The following is a 22311-nucleotide window of genomic DNA, read 5'->3' on the forward strand; positions in this document are numbered from 1 at the left end:
ACCCAACCTTTCAGATTTAGAATCCATCGCTTACTTTAGTTGTGTTTGGCCTACTGAAATGGGGATGAAAATAGTTGAAAGTTTATGCATGAAATGACTAAGGTTTGAACAATGCTTTTTAAAGACACATTATTATTATTATTAGAATTCGAGAAACCTATGAAGTATGGGATTACTGTCAGAAAGATTGTGTTTTAGTTGTAAAATGTCTTCTACAATTATTCAATAAGTTATGTAGGTTTAATTTTCTGCTGGATTCGATGCTTTTAAAGTATGCCTGGAAAACTGAAGTGAATATCATTTCGAAATAACTGGATTCTCATTTTGCTTTGACAAAGTTTTTATTTTATTTTTTACAAAATCTTTGGAACACGGAGGGGAAAAAACGTAGCACATCTTGTTTGGCCACCGAAGTTTCACACCACATTCACTCGAGAGCTAATCTTACAGTTATCAGAGGCTCAATAATGTGAAATGTGAGTTTCCCACATGTGAAGAAGACTGTGAAACCTTTCTGTCCTACTTCCCTTTATTAAAGATCTCACACTGGCAAAATCCTTGTTACGTCTGACCCCTTTATCTGACTCTTTCCCTCTTTAATTAGTAATTTCTTGAGTGAAGCATTGATTTGCATTTTTTTTTTCCTTCCCTGTTTTCCCCGACAGTATGCTGCGACGCAGAGGCAAAACACGAACAGCAGTGCACCTTCCCATGGGCTTTCAAAAGTAGGACATACCAGCATTATCTACAGGTGCGTAGAGCAGGAACCCCCATCTGAGACTCAGTGCCACAAACAGGCCCCCTGGGTCTGGCCTGCTGCCAATAACCGAGAGAAACCACAAACTCGGAGATCTGCGGGGAGGACTCGCAGCACGGGAGAAAGAGTCTACTTTCAGATCTGCTGTGAGGTTATCAATGAGGGGTCTCACTTCTCCTGCTTCTCAATATACTTGGAGATTGTTCTGTATAGCAGGGGGAGATGCACACATTAAAACTGATTTTATTTTTTTGTTTTTGTTTTACTGTACCTGAAAAATTCCGGCATTCAAAAAAAAAATAGTGGAATAGCAAATGTGTGTAATAGTAATGCTTTAGCATGTGGTTTTAACTCATCACCACTTCAGAAACAAATTAGCTAAAAACTACAGTTGACCAAAAGTGGGATTGGTACAGATTGCAAGGGGGGGTTAGGGAAGACCTGGCCGAAATCTTTTAAGGCGGTAATAAATATTAATGACCTTTTCGGGGGTTTAACACTGAGCTCCTAAGTGGGATTAGAGGTCAGATCCTCTAACGTAGCAACGAGAGATGACTGCTGTGCTGGATGGAGAAAGCTGTCGATATCTGAAGAGCGGTTCTAGTTTTAACTGTCACTATTGATTCATTCGGATCATTTAAGATGCTGTTTTAGGACCCTCGGTCGGCCAGTGACCTTTCTGTGATGCGCGTTCCTTGTGTAAAACGTCGCCTTTCAGATCTGATATTCATATTCCATATTGGCAAACTATATTGACAAACCGAAACACCGCGGACACTGTGAACCTGTTCATCATTCTACCTGCCAATCTCCGTACCTACTTCGATATCTGTCTTAGCGATCTGATCTTTGTGATTTGTGTGTATATATATATATATATATATATATATATGTGTATATGCAGTGTATTTGCAGCAATTTTAGTTTTAAGTAGTTTTATTTTAATAGATAGCATGTGGTCATTACAAATGGAACAAATTAGTATTGTCAGTGTGCCGTTAGACTGTCTCAGCTGGGGCTGTATCGGACTATTACGGCCCTGAAACAGCTGCAGTCTAGACTGACACTCTCGCGGCTCGAGCGCTTCACACAACAGAGGAGCAGAAAGCAGAGCTCCGGCCTCTCGGTGAGGAAAGACCCCCACTCTCTCCTCCTCCACCACACACACACACACACACACACACACACACACACACACATACAAGGGGGTCTGCGATCATATCGAGATCTTTAGCTATAAAGCATTATACATCGAGCATGTGTATCTATTTATTTATTCTCGTTGAGGAATTGCATATTTATAGAGTCTGTTTAGGTTAAATGTAGATTAAGGAAGACCGTGCCCACCCCCCTCACCCCCTGCTGTGCTCGGCAGTGTTGCTCGGCAATGAGACCGTATTCCCCGACACTGCGGCCCGGGCTGCCCGGCCGGGGTCATCTGTCTGAATCTCTGACCTTTCCCCCCCGAGTTCCTCTTTGCTAGACAATGGTCAGCAATCTTCAGGTTGGGTTTACACAGCCAGCACCGCGCAGCCTGGTAAAAGCAGTCCTCCTGCTGGCCATTGTTTCATTCGCACATTGTTCTCCCGCACTTCTGTAAATCCCACGGTCAGAGCGTGTGTTTGTGACTGCAGACTGCAGGGCTGTAGGTGTGGAGAGTTTTCCAGTGTCATCATTTTTGTGTAGGTTGCCTTTTATTTACCAGCGCAACCAGTATGGCAAGGGTAGATCTTTAGCCGCAGCATTTGGTAAATATTTCCCCACCAGATACCATATATTCACATGTTTAGGCAACCAACTGCTGTAATTAGAATTCTGTTTTAATTCAGTCTGTACAATATTTAGGTAAAGCAATTCTGTTCCACTTCCACAGTGTTACACAATGATTCATTACTGTGAGGATTTGATTCTCATCTAACTAATGTACTGAAAAAAGCCACATTCTGCGCAAAGAATACACATGTAGAATGAAAAAGCAACATGAACAGATTTGTATTCCTCTCTTTACCAGTCCTTTAATTTGTTTATTGTTGCACACACACGTTTATTTATACATTTTTGATTAAACGCGCCTCCCGACTTGCTGTGATTGACAAAAAACTAACACTCCCTTGACATGTAGGAACTGTCTGCACAGTTCACACACTCCCTGCAAGGCTGCGCACAGATGCCAGTGAAAGCACCAAAGTGAGCTGTAGGAAATGCCGTTCTAAATCTGCGTGGCCCGAGGTCTCTAATGATAGGCTGTTATATCCTATTATATCTAATTGACATAGAACATATCATTAACTAATTGAGAGGCATTTGCTCTTTGAAATATTTTTGGACAGTGGATTGGATTTTCTGGCTGCTCGTTGAAAGGACTTCATTATACTTCAAGAGCGTGTAAACAGTGAGACGCGAAATGATCATTTCCAAAGTTAAAGAAACATCATTTATCACCCAGCTTGGCACCTGCAGGTGTGACCCAATTCCCACAGCTTAATAGACACTGAAGCGGGAAGTAGTTGCCTTTCTGGACCCGATGCCAGGCCGCGTAGGCACTCTGTACGTGACTCTTGTGCTCTGGTTCATAAATTCTACAAACGGCACGGAGTCTTGAAAAGTGGAGGGTCATGTGAGCTGTGAAGGCAGGGGATACTTCTCAAAAACTGTTTGCTTTCTCTGTCTGCCCCGGGAAGAGTTAAAATGACATTGGAATGCCACACAAATCCATAGTTTACCCCTGTGTTGACTTTACGATGGCCCTAGTGGTGTTTTACTGCTGTCCTTGCATGTCATCTGTGTAGCTACAAGTTAAGGTTTTAAAGGGTTTTGTTAACTAAGGAGAACAGTTGAGTAAACACTGGTGATAGCCAGCAGTACTGGAGTCCTGGGACGACTGCCAAGCCGCCGTGGAGGGTGGCACGGAGCGCGCAGGATTACACACACCGGCTCTTGTTTACTAGACCCTGTATTTTCACACATACAGTGGCAGGGTCACATATCTTCTCTGCCACAGGTGTTTCATTGAGAACCAGGCCAGTGACCTCCTGATAGCATTTTTAAACAATCAGGTCTTTTTTAACGATAGTACATTTCACAACACCGGGCTGCTGTGCAAATAAGAAACAGTTTTTCAGGCCTTCTTGGTGTCACCAATACTTAATTGTTGAGGATTATTGAGTAATGTTAAAAGTATCTCTAGTATACTTTGCATTAGGAAAACCTTTTACCCTAAAGCCCAATATGAACAAACTCGGTGAAAAGAAACTGCGCAGTCTCCTATTGGTTATATAATGATAAAACTTGACTTTTCTGCAATTCTGTCTGATTTATTGTTTTGGCAGCAAAAGTGTAAACGCGTCCTTTCACATCAACCCCTTCGTTAATCTTGATGAATGAATACATTGCGATTTGAGAAAATCACAGTGAAAGTGTGAGGAAAATAAATCATATTGTTTAACCGTGCAAAACTGCAAACAGACCCCACCAGCCAGGCCGGGGAACACGGACATGCAGCGCGGCAACGTTAAACGTAGTGCTAGTGTTTGGTCAGCGTGTCAGTCTCTTCCTCCATTTGACACTTGACATTCCTTTCTGAGGGAAGGGCTGAGATGAAAGCAGCAATTGATGATTATTCCCTCGCGTTAGTTAGGGCTGTTTCCTGCGGGTCGGGGTTAATGCACTGTGGCCTCTCTGAGTTGCACCTGCTCTGAGGACAAGCATATGGGTTCACTCTCCAGTGAAGATATTCCATCAGTGATGCTTTTCCATGTGCACCACATTAGACATTAGCCAAGTGAAGGAAAATTACACTCCTCCATTAATGATACTGGCAGCACACTTAATAGTTTAAAGTGTTTCCACTGTGAAAGAATGGCACACAAGCAAGCTGACTGCAAAAGGGTTATAAGCTGGAAATCCATAATGAAACTGAAGCGTTTGGGCCGATGTCAGATGTGAACGTGACACTTTTTGAATCGGGAGGCTTGGATTGTTTTCTTTTCTATTTTTTATTTCTATGGGATTTATCTGTATACCAGAACTGAGAGTTATATTTCTTCTGTAATAAACTACCATAGAGTTAATACGTCTTTTTGGTTCATTTTATAACCCCAGATGTTTATCGTGACATGCTTTATCATCAATTCATTTCTGATTGGCTTCTGGTCCTGTTGGAATGAGATCAGTATTACTATGCTAATAAAGAGCTTGAAGTAAGTGAAATATCGTGTTGGGGAAAAAAAACATCATGTACCTTCAAATGCAGCTTTACTTAGATTTACTGGTTCCCCAGAATAGTTTACATCTTTCAGAGAGGCGAATTTCATTATACAAAAATTGTTTCTTAGAACTATGAAAACAATGGGTAAAATGATGCCGTGAGCCAACAAACACAAGGTTTGGCAGAATAATTGTTTGATCACTATTTTGGTTGAAAACAATATAATTTGTTCTCCCCGTTCAGCAAAATTACATAATTAACAACATCTGTTCGTTCAGATTGGACTGAAAACAAGTGGAAAGAGGTGAACTTTTAAAAGTTAGTTTTATAGAGTTAGACAAAATACATTATTAAACTAGCCTGCCAGGACTAATGAAATGAGTCCAAGATCCCGGGATTATTCGTTAAAAATCCATTTCACTTATTGGATTCTATTTCATGCCACTTGATAGCTGTTATCATTCCCGAAAACCCTCTCATACTTCTAGTTAACACGCACACATATGCACATACACTGACTGTACCTCTTTTTTACTAAAGCTTACAGTGTTACAGGTTAGAGATTATGTGTTCAATATTTCTCATGAAATGTGATTATAATCATTTTAAAATGAGATACAGATTTTTTCCTTTCCCATGATAATTAAGACATTTTACATTTCTGTAGTACTGTGCATTTGTTAGTTTCTTGTACATTTTCCTCAAACATACACACTAATAATTTAGGAAATTAACTATTAAACTGATTAAGGCTCATGGGACAATATTTATTTCCAGTGCATTTAATCAACACATACTTCCTGTTTTTTTTTTTTTAAACCTTAAGTAGAAGGGTGAATGGATTACTAATCTTTATTTTATAAATAGTGAGCAGTCTAATGTAGCCGATTTGTTTTATTTTTATTTTCATTGCTCAACACCATTGAAGAAAAACGTTTAATGATTAATGAGACTCAAAAGAAAAAAAAAATACGAAATACGAAAATACTAAAGAACTTACTGTTCCTGCGCCTAAAAGGGAATTATGCATCTGCTGTGCTGAAGAGTTAAAACCTTTCTATTTTCTTGCTACACTGAACTCGAACCCTTTTTGTTTTGTTAATGAGAGATTGTGTTTGAACTCCGCCATTACTCATCAGAAGAATACAGTCAGATTCTTAAATTTCAACCCAATGTGTTTATCACACTTCTGTCAGCAAGCTTAGAAAGGCCCCAGACCACATTCGATGGAGCTTTTACATTTTTTTTCTTTTTTGAATAAATGGGTTTGGCTATCAGGCTGATAAAAAAATGTTAACTGTAGCAGCCTGTCATTGTGGGTCTATTTTAGCTCTTGCTCTCGCTTGACACGTTGCGTTCCACCCATTTATCTGATGTTTGTATAGTGTGTGTGTGTATGGGGGGGGGAGTAATACCTGCATGCATGCACTTTAGTAAACCTGTAGTATTTTATACCCAGGCACAGAAAGGCATTTACTGAACAAATTAAGAAATGTGACAACCAGATAACGGCTCTGCAGTTTGTAATCGCCTGCCGTGTCACAATAAGGTTCCAGCAAGTTATACTATTGGAATTGTTTGCATATAAACAAATCTTTTTTTTAGTTTATTTGGGCTGTGTGTATCCCAGATACAATCTAAGGCGTACGTTTGCAAATTCACTTTTGTTTCCCTCGTTCAGAGAGACTCATCCAGCACTGTCCTGAAGCGAGAGAGCGAGAGAGCGATAGAGTGGGAGGGAGGGAGGGGGTGCAGGATACCACATGGCAGTCTCTGAGAAATGGGATTTAGTCCTCAAGTAAGGGGGATTCTGTAGCAACAGAGCAGCTGTTGTGACAGCTTAAAGAATGAGCGTTGTTAATCAGAGAGTATTTTGGCTTCTGCCAGTTTTTTCAGGTAGTAGTCAGGGGAAGGGGGTTGTTGGAGGGGAGAAATTAATACTTCCTAAAGATGTAAGAAGTTGCGTTTTACAGTAATACTACTACTCGCACTGGTACTAGTAATAAGAAGACTACAAGAAAAAATAATTATGCAAATAAAACCAATTCGGATTAAAGGGAAACCCACTTTACTTACTGTTACATATCGTGCCTTTGCAATGTCTAAATTCATTCTTCTGTTTATGCTGTTTAATTGTCTCTAGATAATTAGAAGGTGTGTCTTATCGGGCTATGATCTACAGAAGAAGGAAAAAGAGAAAAACTCAAAAAACAACAACTAATGAAGCCCATCGACATGTTTTTTCAGAAAGCTGGAGGAATTTCTTTTGAAAGGTTAATAAGACAGGGAGACATAGATCTGAGTGTTAGGTAGCAGGGTGTGCAAAAAACTAAAATGGGAAAAAAATGTCAATGGTATTGCAGTCATTTATTTCTTCCTGCAATCACTTTATAATGTTTTGCTTCTAATTAATCTCCATGAGGCGCTTTATGCTTTTTCTATTACTATCACCATTGATTGATTAATGGAAAAACATTTATGTTTTCCTATTTTAAAAGTGTGTGAAGCCGGTACCCACATATTTCCAGTAGTTAGCAATTTTTCACCTGATCTTGACCAAATATAGTGAACATCTTCCTTTGAGATTTCATATCCATCTAGCCATCTATCTATCTGTCTGTTTCTTCCCCATGATTAACTTATATTGATCCACTGCTAGATGAAGGCAGTACATTTTGCCTCCATATCTCTGTGCCCACATGGCAGCACTGAAGACGTGGGCAGCTGTTGCGTACTTCATTTTACGTACTTATTTCCGATTGATAGACAGTTTTAAGGGGCTCTTGTAAGTAATCAGGGTTAGAAAGGAACTCGGCTTAGACAACATCCGAATATGACTCTAGTGTTTCTGGACGAAAGAAAAACTCTTTATGTGTGAGCCAACCTGATATCACAGTTGGATACCCCAGCTCATCTACACCGAATCTTAAGCAGTACTCAGTGAAATAAAATTGACCTTGAAAACGGATGCATATTTGCAGACATTTAAGGTGTACAGGGATGCTATACGAACTGGGTGGCAATTTTATGGAGGCGTTTTTCACTGGAAAGAGAGAAAAACAGTACATTAAGCTGTTAGAGACTTTGCGTGTCTCCTCATAGTAAACAGGCCAGTATATGACTCTTATTGAGCTCTGAGTCACCTTTGCAGTAGAAACCACAGCTTGCAATTACTTTCCCCCAAATAATTAAACCAACATTTAATTGTTGCATAAACGAAACGTATTCAAATAAATCATTTTTTCTATAATACTGTTTATGAACTACGTATAATAATAGTTTTGAATATTCAGAATAACAAATCTGTTATACCCATGGCACAAACGTTTATATTAAGGAGCCCACAATAGCAGGTGGAAAAAAAGAAAACACGAGAAGACAAAAAGAGCTTGTGGTATGTACAGTAATATTAGCCCTCATTGTGTGTAATTGTTGGATAAGGGTGTGTAATAATCCCGTGTTGGGAGGCTAAGTCCCCTTTCATGACGCTAGACCACCCAAGACTGTGTTTTTCACAGCTGCTGAACCAAACACTCTCAGACAGAGTCCATTTTTAATTTTAATAAACACACCTGCTGACTAATTGTCAACAGGAAACAGAGTGGATCCCAGAGACATGTTTCAAGAAGGAATTCAATCACTCAGTATATAATGACTTTCTTAGACTTTTCACCTGCTCTTTTAAAGTCCCCTGATCAAAGGGGGAGATCTGGAGGTAAGTATCACTGTTACCAAATAAAAGACGGAAAAATTGCCAGCTTAAATGACGGAATTTGAAAACAAACTCATGCCTTAAGGCCTAGTTCTCCTCTCACTGTCTTTTTTTAAAATCTTCCATCCCAAAGGTCTTTATATATATATATATATATATAAATACTGGTAATAGAAAGCTCTCTGGCACAAATTACTGGGGTAGGATTTAGTTTCACCCTTTAAAAACCCTGTGATATTAGTTTTAATATCTGTCACTGCTTTATTCTTCAAAGGTCAACTGGCAGGTTGCTGTTGCTTTTTTTAGTCAGTTCACCCCGTTTGCTCTATTTGCTTTCGCCGCTTCACAAACTCTTGAGCCCTAAAGCCTTTACGGCAGAAGAAAAAAAAAATGTGTTACCTTGGAAGTAGGTTATAAGCAAAAGGATAAGTCCAATTTCTCTCTCTCTCTCTCTCTCTCTCCCCCACTCTCTCTCTGTCTGTAAGACTGATTGTATTGTAACAGAGCTGGCTTCGTTCCAGCACTTCAATTCAAAGCAGTTTCTTTTATTGAATTCCATCCAGAGAGATATCATAACCTCAAAAGGCTACTATTACCCAGAGGGTTTCAGATGAAACCGTTCAGCCGTGACTTTTGAAATGTAAGGAGTCAACAATTGCCATTTGACTACATGGGACCTGTCAAGACACCTCATTCAGGCAGACAAGTTGTTTACATAATCCGGCCTTCTGCGCCCATCTCGAGGTGAAAGCTCCTGATTGCCTCAGCTCTGGCGCTCAGCAGGTGCAGATGCCGGGGAAGCGACGTGTTTCTGCAAAGAGGTCTCTGAGCCTCGTCATGCAACATTTCAGCTGCAAATGCAGGAGCCTGCAATCGGAGGACTGTCACAGGTCAACGGCAGACCTGCGGATTCGGCGCGGCAGGCAGGCCCGGGGTTTTCATTCCTCTCTGAGAACAGGGAACCTGCAAATCAAAACAAAGCCCATCGGGGCGAGCGCTGGACCTGCCCCGGCACATAGGAATGCATGAGTAACAGGAAAGTGATGTCATGGCACCGTGCAACACAGCCACCGCAGGGGAGTAGGTGTTCTCGTCAGGAGATCGGACTACAGACTTTTTTATTTTTTCCCTCTCTAGTTTATGAATGGTTCAGGTTTAAGGAATTACCTCATCTTGACTCTAAACAATTTACTTATTTGCATTTTCATATATATATATATATATTTGGTAAATGATGGAATACATTTTATCCTCTTACATGTATGTATTTAGATGCTTATGCATTAACTTTGACGTTGGTTTATCACCTAGGCTACCAGGCACCTTGTGTGTTGTGTATTTTTACAAAACCTTCACAGGCTTTTAACAAAACCGTTATCAAGTGAAGGCGGTTTGAAATGGCTTTTATATCATTCTGTTTTGATATAATACATTTTTTTCAGATTAGAAAGGTTGGTCGAGTAGTTCTTCGGTATGTGGGTAAGGTGAAAACAATGAAGTAGGTGATAGTTATGAATAAAAGGGTTTGTGTACATTGGTGGATTTTCAAACCTCATCTCCTGCTCGAACCTGTTTATGAAGTGTCAGAGGATGACCAGAGAGGACACTCGAATTACACCCCTATCACGCAGCAATTTAACCCGGAAAGTAATTTCTGAGACGTAGGAATAAAATACCCCTCCATTATTACATATTGCTATTATTATGAAATACTGGCTGTTGCTGACACTTATCTAAACATGCTTCAGCCCACAATATTTTTGTTTTCTTTAGATTGACACATGGCACACTTAAAAAATAATGCTTCTTTGCAGTTCCTTGTCAATGGGTTTGACTGAGTAGCATTTCCAAGTACTGTTGGCACTGCTTGAATCAGGATTGACTGGAAGGGCCTGGTTTCTTTTAGGCCTCTTCAGAAACTAGGCCAACCTCTGGGCTAAACAGTTTGAGAATACTTCTGATACCCAGAAATATTTGTCTGCGTGTGAAGAATAAAGACTGACTGTCAAGTCATAAACAAATGCATGACAGCTGTAGTGTCTAGTAATCTCACCAGTTGTTCTCTGCAAGCGGGGAGGGGCAATGTTTTCTGTCTAAAAAATGAAAATTAGTTTTAGAATTATAACAAGATAAGTGAAGCTCAAAAGCATTTAAAATCGAGTTGCTTAAACAAAATAGGAAAATGAAAGCAACCTGCAGCCTTGAAATACAACACCAGTTCAGCCAGGTGACATAAAAACAGTTTTGTCTAATATTTAATGTAGCATTAGGAACTTTTAAAACCAAAATCTCTAACATAAATATTTGTTTTTCGTTTGCCATTAACATGGACAAAACTATGCTTCAGATTTACTCTTGGCATTCATCGCTCACAGCTAATGCAAATAGTCAGAAAGGCTAAAGCAATTATCATTAGCAGCCAGGGCTCTGTGTTTTTGGTTGCTATGAAAGCTGGCTGTGAGCGGCTTCATTTTAGCCCTTTGAAGTTAATAGACTTTTGCTTTCAGGTCTTTTTGCTTATAACCAGTTTCCAGTGAAAGAAAAAAAAAAAAAGTTTGAAATGATCAGCTCCTTTGTAATATGAACTCAGTCCCTCATTCCCAGTAATAAATAGACCGGCAAACTAAAGAATAGCCTTCGTATCGAGAGACCTGACATTCCTCATCCACTGATCCTCTGGAGTTCAAGTTTCTACTTCTCTGCGTTTGTTGAAAAGCTCCTGACATGGCAAAAATAGTGCCTATAAACATCCATCCCTTTCTTTTTCTTGTTCTTATTTTAAGCACCCTTTTAAGACACTCTTAAATGTGACATTTTGGCTGAACTAGAAAAGGATAAAATATGTGATCACCATTGGATTAGATTAAATTCAAAAAGCGACTCAAGAATCGCACAATCTTGGTCTGATTTGTACATTTAGAATCAGACATGTAGGATTAGGTTGCCCATGTCTTCAATAAACATATTCATGATATGGTTAAATATATTAGGATGGTGTATAATGAACATCTGAGATAATTATAGTGATCATTAGAGTGGAGGAGCGGCCCTGTGAAGGTACACACCAGATGGTGGTGTTGTCTTGTCCCCTGGGCCGATGTAAAGGCACACGTCTCGCTGGTGGTTTCAGATTCCTGGGGAATGGGGTTTGTTTGCCTGTAAACACGGCTCGTGGTGCTGAGGATAGCGGCATAACGTATATCATGCACGGCTGCAAGAAACACACCAGCTGAAACCCGTCTGGCTGACGCTGTGTGTAAACCTCGACAAATGACTTTCACGCAAATAAAATACATGCATTTGTGAAGGCTGCCAGTTAGTCATTTTGTTAATTCTTTGCGGGTATAAGTATGTCTTCTAATGATTTTGGTTATTTCACTCTATCTGCAATTTTGGAAATGTTTCATACCGCCCTCGTGCAAATGACAGTCTCTAGTTGTGGAAAGGCTTAATAAGTGAATCAGTAGATCAGTAGAAAAGCTACATTTTTCTTGACGTTTATTTCTGCAGTCACAACCTGGAATTGGTGTATATAGTCCATGTCTATTTTCCCAATTTCAACACACAGGCCTGATGACAGATTACACATTTATTAATAATTGCTTTCCATTCAAACTAGACATTTTTGTAAAGTCATTATGCCAAATTCTAAAACCTGTTCATTTTCAACGCTATACATTACTATGAGAGACAGCTAACAAGGAAAGTGTGTTTGCATTGTATAAATATAGTCAATACCATTATCACTCATGGTTTGTGAGCAGTGACCTCCAAAGCTCATAGAAGTATGTAAAAAAGTACGGTCTCTCTCTCTCTCTCTCTCTGGAACCTGATCCTTGGCTTGAATATAATAAAAAGAAAAGTAGAAAACTCAGCATTAGATCCCATTATGATCCCCAGCTGCCTTCTCAAAAGCATCCAAGGTTATCTGTGTACGCAGCAGTCATTTTTCACAGTTTCTACCGATTTATATTTCTTCTGTTTATAAATGATATCCAGATATCCCAGAGACTGGTTAATGATCTGTTAAATGACTTTCTGTGCTTTTAAGAAACCCGTTTTGGCACAACTGTGTGCATTGTCGAACACCCATAAAGGTGGTGCCCATGCTAATCACTCCTGTAATCGATCTTTTCAGCTTTCTCCCGGCATTGTAGGAGGCTGTCATCTGCTTCTTTGATGTTAACTAATGATCCTACCAGCAAGCCATCCCAAATAACAGGCTTAGGTCACACAGGCATTTTAGAGATGCAAGTTCCACATGTTAACTTTCTCACGTTACCTAACATCATGCACTTTCCAGGTCACTGTTCAGGTAAGAGGGTTTAATGCTAGAAAAACAGATATCTAATAGTGCACAGATAGAATCCGATATATAATCTCAGGGAAAAAAAAGAGGTATACAAGCCATTATGGGTCTCTTTTGATAATCCGGCTAAGATCAGTCACACGGCGCCACCAGAATCAATCCGAGGGAACATTTTAAAACACGCATGTGATAAAACAGAGGAGAAAATTACTGTTTAGACCTCAGTGACCTGCAGATTTATAACTCTATTAAAAACAAGTTATATTTAAGCAAGAACTATGCATTAACTACGTACTAACTATTTGGGTTAAGTAATTAAATCTCAACACTTTTACAACCTTTTTGTGAACGCGTGCTTCCTGATTTCTGTCCTGATTACACTAACATCTCAGATATATTGTGGACTTCAGTCACTTAAAATCACATGGGCTGCAAATGCCAGCCAGGAAATCATTAATATAGTCTGAATGCATAAGAAAGAGATTCTTTGAGAAGGAGGAACGTTTTATTGATGTTTTTAAATATGCTTTCCCGTTTGCCTGGCGGGGGAAATGCTGCTTGATCTCAGGCATTGAGACCACGCCGCCCAACAGATCTGATTTGAGATTTATGGTTTAAATTCGACCTCTCTGCGATCTCGTCCGCCTCAGTTACGGATACTCCTCGAACAATGGATGTGCATCATACATAATGGCAAGCTTTGCAGCGCTGCGAGGTTACTGGGTCTCCAAGCGCCCGGTTCGACCTTGAAAGCCTGTTTGGAAGGGCCAGCCAAGACACAAACCTGAGGGACTGTTCCCGCTCACATGTGTAGGTCAAGTGATCTCACAGCTAAGAAATGTAAAACAAGAATACGGAGGTACATTTGGAATGGGTTGTTTCATTATTTTACACATAGACACCAGCGGGGATTTCTTGTTCTCATGTGCAACATTCATATTATATATCTTCCACCTTTTAAAGAAAGGTTCCTATTTGCCGACTAGACAAGCTAGACAAGTATTAAACTACAGAGATGATTTGGGATTCAAGATCTGGCCTTGAGAAAAGGAATACTTTACGAATTTACCAGCTGCACCAAACTACAAAATACAAATAACAAAGCTCATATATGTAATACATAGTGTATGGTGCATTATTAGGGAAGAAGATTCCTTTTATGACATTCCATAGGAAATACTAAGTAAAAATGACAAATGAGAAATACCTGACTATTTTTTAATTGAAGAACAAACACTTATTAAAATAAACAAGGAAAATTAGAATGATAATGACGATGGAAAGTCAACCATGCGCTCTAGCACCTAAACAGCATCTCAGACACTGACACGGTTCACAGTTTAAGCACTAAGAGAACTACAGATCAGTGGATATGCATAGCTTCAAATGCTTTAACCACAATGGGAATATCTATCACTGTAACTGCTTTAATTTTCATTACAGATTTTTTTTTTTTTTCCTGAATACATATGGCACAATTATGTAGGTAATATATATGTTTATATACCAGCACCTTCTGGTCCAATTTGAGAGTAATGTGAACAAGCTGGTTAGATCCCTCTAAGCCATTTCAGGATGAGTGGTCATTGGGGACCGGGGAAGCGACCCCAGGGACACGGCCTTAAAAGGCTTGTCCAGCAGAAAAGAACAAGATTACTGATGCTGATGGGTTACAAACCCGTTGCCCACTCCAAGAAACTATTTGTTTCTAAAGCAGAGATGGACAACGGTAGGGTTAATGTATTTTAGTATAAAACAAATGTCACGGCGAGGGTGCTATTTGAGACCCTGTGTTTTGACTTTGTCACACTGAATGCATTGACATTTACTCTACTATCACTTCATTTCCAATACTTTCTCAGCTTCCACTGAAGGTATTATCCTGGGGTAACCAAACATACTTTTAGTGTGCTAAAATAGAAAGAAAATGACATTTTGTTCTGGTATTGGAACTGGTATACAAGGTATGTTTTTTCATCGATATGTTTTAGTGTTATCGTTTTATTGAAATATGTGAAATCTGTGTAGTGTATGCCTTGATATTTTTGCCAGATTGCACCAAAGTTGCGTTATTTTTGATGTTAAACCCGCAATCTCTTTCATACACAGAAGAAAGGCTACTTTATATTCTAAGGTGGTATAAACAAAGGAGTCTTGGTCATTTAACAGTGCAATACATTTTTTCTTTTCCTTTAATTGACCACGTTTTATTGCTGATTACTTCAGTCAGTGTAATTGTAATTGAGCGCAATCCATATTTCTGCCATCACACCCTATAATCGTTACTTTGCACATTTCTCCTTGGGAGCATCTCAAAAATCTGGAGGCATCCATGCAAGAGTGTTTACATTCTCAGACCCTAGCAAACAGTGAAAGGAAATTAAAAAAAAGCACTGAATTGGTACATTTTCTAGTCTGACACATGTACAGACTCGATCATGAGGTCATTAAAAAACCAACAACATTCCTTTCACGATTGAGAGTTGGGGTTTTGTTGCTTTCTGTGCTGTATAGCTTTACAGAGATCCCATTAATGAAGCACGCTGTACTCAGTGTTGTTTTTTTTAGTTTTTATGGTGAATGTTGAAGAATAAATATATCAACAAAAGAAAGAACAAAAAGCTGAAAACATCTCTGGAATAAACATCAGTGAGGTCTGAGTCTCTGTTCTAATCTATTTTGGTTGTTGCCCTGTGATATATACATTTAAAATCTAGATTTGTGAGTTCAATTAAAATGTTTGTGCTTTTTCAAAGTTTATATTAAGAGTTTGAAGTCTCACATTCCGCCACCCACAATTCATAATACTTCAGTTTTATGATACCTCTTAATTAGCCTATTTAATGAAAGGTTGGGATAAGCAAAGATAATATTGTCTTGTACACAAGCCTTTCATTCATTGAGATGTGACGGAAAGCTGAAAAGTGCTATATTGGTATTAAAATAACGTTCTGTCTGCAACTCTAATTGCAGCTCTTCTGCTCCTACTACCAATCAGACTGATACAATGAATAATGGATAGAAATAGAATAAATCACTTTTTCACTCTGCGGATATACCGTTCTTTATTTGGAACAATACACATGGAGACACACAGCTCATTTACAAGGATCTTGGACCAAAACTGGCCAAATAAAGGAATTCCACTTTTGAAAAAACAAACATCAAATAATAAAGATTAATGGAGACAGCTGATAATTACATTGTTTTCCCAGATGGAGGCTCAATTGAGCTGGGTCTGGATTATCGCCAGAAAATAAAATTACTTTAAAAAGAAAACATATCATATCATATTTTGTGTGGATATTGGACTACAGTATTATATTAATTGGTTCAGTTCTATTATCGTGTAGTCTTCTTATAATTATGGTTACTAAATAAAACAGCCAGACAAATGAACCTGAATTTAAATTATGAATATTTGTCATAGGTGTCTAGAAGTTAGTTATTTCATTTTCATTGCATCAAAAGTTGCATCAAAACAGGGCTGTTCAGAGTAATCGTTATTATGACGTCGCGGCTGTGGTGACGCACTGTTATTATACGAGAAACAAAGCCTTCCTTTCAGGCGTTTTTTTTTTTCTCATCCCCCATGAATCTGGGAAGTCTCCTGAATGTTATCTGGCATTCTTAACCAGCAGCAGCAGAACAAATGTCTTCCTCCGTCGCGGGTTTGAGCTCTGAGCCGAGCCTCCTTGGTGTCAGCCTCTACGAGCAGCGCCAGCTTTTGATACCAAGTATCAGGGGGCAGTGGATTTACGTCCTGAGTTCGGGTTGGGGGGGGGGGGGGGTGGAGGCAGACCCGACTCCCTTCTTTGTTATTTATTGACTAGAATTTTTTGTCTCTCGTGTCCAGATCAGGCCCAGGCAAGGTTTTTTTTCCCCCTCTTCTTCTTTTTCTGCGGCTAGAAAGGCTCTAAAGAAACCCTTTATGGTAGCTCACAGTGGGCCTGCTCTCAGTGTATACATGGATTGGATACAGCGAAGCCAGCTGGTGCAAGATCGGGTTTCCACTGGCATGAAAATGTTCTGCTTATATCATCAGCAATCTGAGGAATTACATTCAGGTGTTGCAAGCCATATTTTGTTTTCATACACGTACCATTTACTTTACAGAGACGTAAATGATTTGGCACTAATTCCACCCCCCTCCCCCTCTAAATATATATTTAAAAACATATCAGAAATCAAATAAAAAAGGTAATCAGTTCAACCAAGGGGACTATAATGTTTTCTTATAGATACATCGCAGCAGTTATGTTTTTGATTAGGTTGAGAGACAAGTGCAACAGTGTCAAAAGGGCAGCATGTAATTTATAGCTACATATTCTGTGCTTTTCTTCAAAATAAAAATGTGATTACATCCTGGAGAAAAAACCCAACGCAAAATATATACCATATGGTTCCTTTGATAAAACAATCTCTGAAAGGGATTATGATGATTGAGAAATCAGCATTGTTGAATATCACTAATACAATATCAATGAGATGAAGGGCATACTAAGATATTTTTTATTCCTATACATTACAGCTCACCTTAATTTGAAAGAGACTGCAGTTCATCAGTTCATAATATACAGCATATCCATGATCAAAGTTAAAAGTTATATATTACTTTGAGAGTTTGAGAGGTTTGTGAGTGGGAGACATTATGATGATGACATTGTATTGAAGATAATACAATACAATTGCATAATAGGTCTACGCTTTGCAACTCTGAGCATTTGTTCATCAGTACCAGCGCTGTTATTGAATTAACAAAGATATATTTTCTTCTACAAGCTTATAAGGGTATGAAAACTTTCTTCTGGCATATAATGAGTTTCTGGTCAGGATATATTTTACTTTCTGAGAGAGTTGGTTGAACGAATTGCTGTTCTTTTCAAAGTATGCTTATGCAATTCACACGTGATCTTTTCACAGCCGTTCAGCTCTTAATAGCAGAGGAGGGTGATGGAAGTGTAGCCAGCTATTTTCAACGTCAAAGATTTATCAACCAATCGGATCTGTCCCAACTTTTCCTTGTAGATTAACGTTTGAACAATCACATCTTAATAATGTCGATTTTTTTACTCCCACCACTCTGATTGCTTGATTAAAATCAGTGTTTTTGCCTGTAAAAGGAAGCATTTCTCAGAGGTGATCATACGAGTAAGGGGCCCCCGGAGGCTGTGTTAATTTGGAAATAGATTGTAAGGGAACTGTATAGATGTGCGTGGCCCAGAATAAACCCAGATCCCAGTCACACGAAGATCTGCAATTCGTCAAAACAGCCAATTGCGTATTAATGAATACCCTGCTTTGTCACATACATTCTGGCAAGTCAGTTGCAATAAAGCCTTACATCATGTTGACAAAACTATTGGGACAGCAGACAAATACCAAGACTTTTCACAATGTATTTAATATACTGTAGAACCACCGCTTATCTCTTGTGTCTGATACAATCTGTTTCAACGATAGGATGCTAATTTCTAAGCAGGCCCTGAAATGTTTTCAGAGCTGTTCTCTTTTTATCACTGTGCGACTGGGGTAATGAAAACAAAACATTATATTTTTAACATGCATTGTTTAGTCACATCCTCAGTTCTCATTAGACATCTGAGAAATACGTCTGTTTGATATGTTCATCAAAACAAGCTGCGACCTGCGTCTGAGGCATCCCTCCGTGTACGAGTCAGCCCAGTCCCTTGAATGCCAGTCTGATGTAGAGCTTGTATGGATGTACACTAGAGTACATGTGTGAGTAGCTTGGTAAACACAAATGAGAACTCATTTGTTACTATTTGACCTTGCAGGTTACCTTAGGGCCATGACACATTCTGATAACCTTAGACTAACGTTATTTTGATATGGCACAAGTCTTTAAATAGGATGACCTTTTTTGAAAAACAACAACAGTTATATTACAACCAAAAAACATATTTTTCTCCGTATCTTTTCTCCAGTCCTTACAACAGTGTTTTCCAGCCATTTAAAGCCTGTGTTACACCTTTTTAACACACAACATTGGGTAGCACACCAACCCATTACACCCACCCAATACATAGTACAACACACAGTGAGAAGATAGAGCTGATGTACAGACTTCTGGTGGGATTGATTTCTTAATTTAGTATTGAATTTTATGTGTGTCTTTACCACAATTAGGCTCATTAGTTGCCATATCTGGATTAAGAGATGTTTTGGGGGGTGGAGGAGGGTGAAAAATAAATCAAAAGGAAATCAAAAATTCGTATTATTATATAGAATATTTCAAATAGGTAGCATATTGATGCAACGCAATGAACAGCACCTAATTTTGCGGAACACCCATCTCTGTTTGGATGTTTTTTAATATTTAGGTCTTATTTGATCTTTCTCACTCAACACATGACTCAAATCTTTCCCTGGCACATCTGTCCGTGCCTGCCAGGCCCACCGATCTGCAGGGGAACTAGCTGAGATATCGGCTGCAGTGATAATGATGTGTACATCGGACTTTCACAGGCCAGGCAGTCATGATTTTCAGTTTTGTCTGCAATAAACAACACGGCCAGTCAATAAAGGAGAGTGTGTATGGATTTTCAATACCAATTCAGTACGTAATGGAGTGAAGTTATTTATTTAACTATTGATCCAAGAAATGGGACCCAGTCTTAATCAGTAACTTGTGTGACTTTCTCATAAAAAAATAAAGCAATGTGTCATTTTATGGAATAATTTTATGAAATGATCATCTACATCTCAGGGCAGGGATATGTTAATCATCTTGAGTAACAGACGGCTCTATTGGCATTGTATGATATAAAAGGGGAAAACAGAGATTTTATATTGAGAGCTTTACCTAAGTATGAATAATAATGAAAGAAATTGGGATATAACAACATTTTAGTAACACTCATTGATTAACTTATTTTACTAATGAAAACCCCACCCCACTTACAGCACCAATTTCCCCCCGACTCTAAATGATATCTTAAGTCAGTACTGTACAACAATTATATAACATGTGACTTCATATGGCAGACTGCTTTACAAATTGCTTCATAATTGCTTTTAGTCTGACATCTTGCCAATTTGAAGTAAAAATTAAAATGAAGCAGAGCACAAATTCAACAGAGAGTAAGTCTTACAATTGTTTGCTTTCATTAAGGTGTGCACTGCTTGAATCTTGTTCATTGTTTTCCAGAGATAAACAGTACAAGAATGTTTCTCATACACGCCCTCCCTTTTTTTTTCTGTAGCTTTAGAAAAAAAAAAACATCTCTCTCATCATTACATTAAAGGAGGATTTAATTTATTTTGTCCCTGTAATGGTCTGATTATGTTGGACTATGAAGTCCCATTTCTTAACTATTCCATAGTTCTGGATTTGATTTCCAGTTCCAGACAGATTGTTTGCAATGGCTCATTTTAAATGGAAGAAAAAAGAAAGGCAGAGAGCTGTAAACTTTAAACTCTTTAAACTCCAGTTCACATACAGTACCTATGAATGAGTCAAACTGCTTTCTTCAGATAATTTTTCACTGTTTCCTGAATTCCTTTAATTGAGATCACCCAAAACGTAACCACGAGCGCCAGTCACCATCAATTAAAAATCACATTTATATTCCGTTCGCAAACACATGGACTTTCAAAGAGTGTGATTTTCATAGGACCTGCTCATCTGTTTGTGATTTAAGGTCCAGGCCATTTTCCATATTTATTTAAATGTGGCCCAACATGAAAGCCTTGTGAACTAAACTGCGAAATGACTTTTTGATCATACAAATAATCTCACACTTGGCAGAAGCTGCCTTTTAAATAAATATCCGATTCATAAAATATTAGCTTTTTTAAGAGCTCTGTTTATTGTACAAGTGCCTTTAGTCTAAATTAAGTATGAAAACACCATGATTATCACAGAATTCAAAACAGGCTGATTAAACTGCAAGCCTGATAGCAGTGATGGCCAGGCTTCACAAATAAATAGTGCGTTTCAGTCCTAAACGCCTGCACATGTCACAGTGACTTGGGGAACCCAGAGTTGAAGTAGCATTATTTAACTAAGGGTTTGAGTTCCTGTAGGAGGCCGAGGGACTCTGTTTGTAAATTGCATTCCGTCTCATTTTTTTTCTTGTTAACGTTTTTGCAGAAGTTTCAAAAGTCTGCCAGCACAGTTTTTAGTTGTACACCATATGGAATGTTTGTATAAAGACCACTCTGGACAAACAAAGAGATCAAGCCATTACATTGGGACTTGAATGAACCGTATGTCTTTTGCTGTGTTATTTTCTTAATTCCAAGAACACTGGATGTAATTCAAAGTAATTACTGTCTGCTAACTTGTTTTCAATAAATGGTGCAACATTGCTGGTCATGTGTAGTGCCAACGATCGCACCGGAGTCAAATTCCAGTCCTCAATATAAGTTGCTTGATGATCTGTACCAAGAAAAGGGTGAAGCTCTATTGACAAACCAACTAATAAACAAACAGCCAAGGAAATATGATAGTTTGGTTCACTTTAAAAATGAAGAGGTCAGCTGAATGTTTCACATCATTAGGAACTGAAGACGTTATATGTTTTTAAACATTACTGCCACCATTAGAGTCTAAAAACATCTGGTTTTGTGTAGATCTTTCTTTCCATTTCAAGTTCAGTACCTTCAAAAAAAAAAAAAAGTACCTGTACTCCCTAGACCTAAATACAGGAAACTGTCCTTCCTTAGTTCTCTGTCTCGTCCTACAGGGTTATATTCCTGGAGGCCCCGCAGTCCCCTCTCAGACTGAGCTGTATCAACGACGGTCTCCATAGCAACCGCCTCCAGCATGCACATTTTCATCAGTCCAGGTCTCCGTCCCACACCATTGTCCTGCCTGAGATTAGCTGACCTTGGCCATGGACTGAACCCGTGACCTTCCAGTTCAGAAAATCCAAATATGACTTCAACCGTTAGACTTCATAAACTCTGAGCATACCGACATGTGTTTCATGGCACTTTCACAGACCGCACAATACAGTTCAAGTACAAACATGAATCAACAATTAATCAATAAGCCTTGAGGCTATCAAATCATAGATAATGGAGCTATTTCACATTTCTACCATTTTCATATCATATTGGCAGCAAAGGTAATGTGTTGAGGGAATGCCAAGGAGAACAGATGTATCTTCATTTTAGATGTGAGTGAAAAAGTAGTGGCTTCTCTAACAGTAACTGGCAGAGGGTCCTAGAGTAAGGACTGGAAAATTTCCCCCAGGTGTGTCTCACTTACTGCAGCTAATGGTCCATCACCAACACAATCTCAGTTTCTGCATATGGAGCAGATCAGAGAAGTAAGCAGAGTGCACGATCCTGTGTAT

At 38.8% G+C, this 22311-nt stretch overlaps 1 long non-coding RNA gene across 1 annotated transcript in view; it reads left to right on the forward strand.

The window, feature by feature from the left end:
- Window positions 1-670: 670 nt before the first annotated feature.
- LOC136719013 (uncharacterized) overlaps window positions 671-22311 on the forward strand; it is a 94627-nt gene continuing 72986 nt past the window's right edge. Inside the window, exon 1 of the long non-coding RNA XR_010805344.1 lies at window positions 671-751. This is a non-coding gene — a long non-coding RNA (uncharacterized LOC136719013). The remainder of the gene's footprint in view (window positions 752-22311) is intronic.

This window comes from Amia ocellicauda, chromosome 23 (assembly GCF_036373705.1).
Source record: "Amia ocellicauda isolate fAmiCal2 chromosome 23, fAmiCal2.hap1, whole genome shotgun sequence".
Lineage (NCBI taxonomy): Eukaryota > Metazoa > Chordata > Actinopteri > Amiiformes > Amiidae > Amia > Amia ocellicauda.